Raw genomic sequence first — 4,423 nt, 5'->3', positions numbered from 1 at the left:
ATATATTTATATGTGTGTGAGATGTATATCTATTATATATATTGCATATATATATATATATATATATATTTATTAATTTATTAATTTATTTATTTATGCTATATGTATATGTATGTATATACACACATATACATATATATGTATTTATTCGTTTATTTATAGGTAAGTATATATTTTGATTTTTTCATTTATCCATACATAAACGTAGCATATTCACAGTATACAACATTTTTCCACGTGTATTTATTATATATAACATGTATATGTTTATGTATTTATGTATATACATAAAGATATACGCATACACATTCACATGTACGTATATGTATATAGAAATTTATTTGTATATGTATGTATACATATAAAGATACATACATAATAGATATAGATATGGATACATACATCTATCTTCCTATCTATCTAGTATTCACCTTGATTTCTACTGCATTATGATCATTCCCAGAAGCTCATATTTAATAATTTAACCCCATATAGAACGATATTTTTAGTAACAAAGGTAGATAGAGATAATAGATTTGATGTTTATGCGTTTTTATGTTTTGTTCTTTTATTCATATATATCATTTATTTTTATATTTATGTATTTATTTATTTGCTTTTTTGTATATACTATCGAGGGGTTCGATCTTGAGCGTATGTCGATCTGCCAAAGATTTCGGTCACCATCATCCATTTATAATTCTATTGATTGACAAGGTCTATAAACTTCTAAAACGCAATAGTGAAGGAACTACTCATTATCATTCTCACATCATGAAGTTTCAGAATTTTGACTAAAGCAAATGGGTTAGTTCCGAAAAGTTGTTACCACCACGTGCCTTCAGGGAGGATCGAACTCCCGGCCTCTGGTTTACTAGACCAGCGCTCTAGCCACTGAGCTATGAAGGCGCATTGTGGATGGTGTTTTTAATTTTTTTTTATTTTTTCGTTTTTCCTTTTCATGTACTATTTAATTGGTATTGTTTGCATTATTTCAGGTTCTGCATATAAGTAATAATCAATTTAATTTCAGTCGTTTGGAAATCACATTTTATGGCATCTTACATTCACATTCTGTTCGAGAAATGTCACGTGGCTAGTCGGCGGTTCTAGAGTTCGAATCTCCCAGTTTTCTTTTTTTTTTTTTTTTTTTCACAGATATGTATTCTGATATAATTTTCGGTTTAAATTTCATACGCTTTCGAGTTTCTGCAAATAACCTTAAATGAACTTCACATATTATGGTATAATTACAATAATCTAAACACAGTGCAGATACATGCACGTAAACATGCATATATATATATATATATATATATATATATATATATATATATATATATATATATACATACATATATATATATATATATATAAATACATACATACATACACACACGTGTGTGTGTGTGTGTGTAGGAATATGTGTATCTATATATTCATCTATACAAAATATATAGAGAGTTATAGGTATATATACGCATTCCTGTATATATATAAATATATATGTATATATATCATATATTATATATGAATTGTATACATATTATATCGAAGAAATATGCATCTATCTATCTATCTATCTATTTATATGTATATATAATATATATATATATATATATATTTGTATGTGTGTGTGTGTGTGTGTGTGTGTGTGTCTGTGTGTGTGTGTGTGTGTGTGTGTGATATATATGTATATATCATATATATTATATATGTACATAACATATGTTTATGTATATATAAATATATATATATATATATGTATATAATGTGTGTGTGTATATATATACATATATATATATACATATATATATATACATATATATTATGTATATATATATATTATGTATATATATATATATATATATATTTATAATGTGTATGTATGTATATATATATATATATATATATATATATATATATATTTAATGTGTTTATATATATGTATATATATATAATTAATATCTTTATATATGTATATATATATTCATATATATATATAAATATATATGTATATATATTATATATACATATTTATATTATAAATATAATATATTTATACATATATTTATATATAAATGAAAGTATGTATATACATATATATACATATTATATATATAATATGTATATATATATGTATATATCATCATCATCATCATTATGGAGCTAACGCCGGCAGGGGCGCATAGCCGCATCCACCCTCCGCTTCCACCTACGAGGATCCCTCATGGCGAGCCGCCAGGCAGGGGCCCGGCCCATCTCTAGTTCCTCACGACAGGTTTGATCGATTTGCCCAAGCCACGACCTTCTCCGTCGTCCCACAGGCCTCCTCCATCCAGGGTTGTCTCGGACAGAGACAACCTGATTGGCAGGATCATCCTGTGGGAGTCGAGCGAAGTGGCCATATAGCCTGAGTTGGCGATCACGGATTGTGCAAGTAACAGGTCCTGTACCGGTCTCACGGTGCAGCCGTTGGTTGGACACATGGTCCCGCCAACTGTACCCCATGATCCGGCGCAAGGATCTGTTACAAAAGGCATCAAGACGAGATTCCAGAGCACAAGATAGTGTCCAAGTTTCACTACCATAGAGTAAAACTGGCAGTATCAGGGCCTTGAAAACACGTAACTTGGTCCTTCTGCACAGGTACCGACATCTCCAAATACTCTTGTCGAGAGATTTCATGACCCCTGCTGCCAGGCCAATCCGTCTACTGACTTCTTGGTCTGACAGCCCAGAGTCGTGAAATGCACTACCGAGGTATATAAAGCTCTTTGTGACTTCGATGTTTTCCCCGCAAGCACGTATCGACTGTACAGGGTCTCCTAGCAGGCCCCCAAAATCCTGGATCTTGGTCTTGGTCCAGGAGACCTCTAGCCCCAGGGGCTTCGCTTCATTGCTAAATGCATCAAGAGCCGCTACAAGGGTTTCCAGAGATTCAGAGAGTACGGCAACATCATCGGCAAAGTCAAGGTCTGTAATCTTGATATTGCCCAGAGTTGCTCCACAGTGACTTTGGACAGTAGCTCTACCCAGTATCCAATCCATGCAAGTGTTGAAAAGTGTTGGTGCAAGAACACAGCCTTGCCTCACCCCTGAACTAACAGGGAAGAAGCTCGACAGGCCCCCACCACACTTTACAGCACTTTCAGTGCCTGTATACAGGTTTGCTATTAGTCCTATAATCCTTATTGGAATTCCTCTTAGTCTCAGGATCTCCCAGAGAGATTCGCGATGCACCGTGTCAAACGCCTTCTTGAGATCGATGTAGGCTGCGAGCAGCCCACGTCCGAACTCACGACGGCGCTCTATAATGATTCGAAGCGCCAGGATGCGGTCTATTGTGGACTTACCAGGAGTGAAACCAGATTGCTCCGGTCTTTGGTGCCTCAACAGGTGGTCCCTGATACGTCTCAGTAAGATGTGTACGAGTACCTTGCCTGGTACACTGAGTAGTGTAATGCCTCGGTGATTGCTGCAGTCCCACCGATCCCCTTTCCCCTTCCAGAGAGGGATGACCACACCCCTCAGCAGGTCAGGGGGAAAGGTACCAGTCTGCCAGATGGCAGACAGGACTGCATGCAAGCCCCTTGCCATAGGTTCTCCACCAGCCTTTAACAATTCGGCTGGGATGCCACAAACACCTGCTGCTTTACCACTCTTCAGCTTGGAGATCGCCCCCCTGATTTCGGTCAGGGAGGGTGGATCCTCGCTGATGGGTGGATCTGGCAGAGGAGTCTCAACATTACTCGCATCCATGTTAACTGTTGGTGGATCAACCTTATACAACTGCTCAAAATACTCAGCCTAACGCACACGCACCCCATCAGGATCTGAGATTATCTGGCCACTTGCTGAGCGGACTGCAGCCGTCTGTGAGGGGGGCTTGGAGTTCAGCTTTCTCAGAGCTTGGTAGGCAGGACGAAGGTCATTTACAAGGAAATGGCTTTCGACCTCCTCTGCAAGACTACTGATAAACTGTTCCTAATCCCTTCTCAACAGTGACCTAGTCCTGCGCACCAGAGAGCGGTGCAAAGTGCGATCCCCTGACAGTCGAGCCGCACGACAAGCATCTGTGGCTTCCAGCGTCTCCTGCGAGATGGAATTCTGTCTTGTTCTTGGGCGTTCACCAATGGATTCCTGAGCTGCATCAAGCGTTTCACGCTTGAAGGTATCCCACATAAGAACAGGGTCTGTCTGACCCTCGAGTGCTGTGAGACGACCAGAGATAGCCTCGGCAAACCCCCGGGTACACTCGTCCTCCCTCAATCTGTCCAAATTAAACACCCTAGGGTGTTCATTTGGGCGACGGGGGGTTCTAAAGTGGACCCGGAGAGTAGCCACCACTATTCTATGGTCAGTTCCACAGAACTCAGCGCTTCGATATACCCTGCAGTTCTGGAGGATCCTCCATCGAGTG

The 4,423-nt window shown here is 38.2% G+C and overlaps 1 non-coding gene across 1 annotated transcript; it reads right to left on the bottom strand.

Annotated features, from left to right (window-relative positions):
• Window positions 1–836: 836 nt before the first annotated feature.
• Window positions 837–909, bottom strand: Trnat-agu. The gene has a single exon. It is a non-coding gene; the product is annotated as a tRNA-Thr (tRNA).
• Window positions 910–4,423: the final 3,514 nt, after the last annotated feature.

Source organism: Penaeus chinensis, chromosome 29 (assembly GCF_019202785.1).
Source record: "Penaeus chinensis breed Huanghai No. 1 chromosome 29, ASM1920278v2, whole genome shotgun sequence".
In the NCBI taxonomy this organism is placed as follows: Eukaryota; Metazoa; Arthropoda; class Malacostraca; order Decapoda; family Penaeidae; genus Penaeus; species Penaeus chinensis.
Note: the sequence above shows the minus strand (reverse complement) of the source record. Positions and strands in the feature narration are given on the sequence as shown.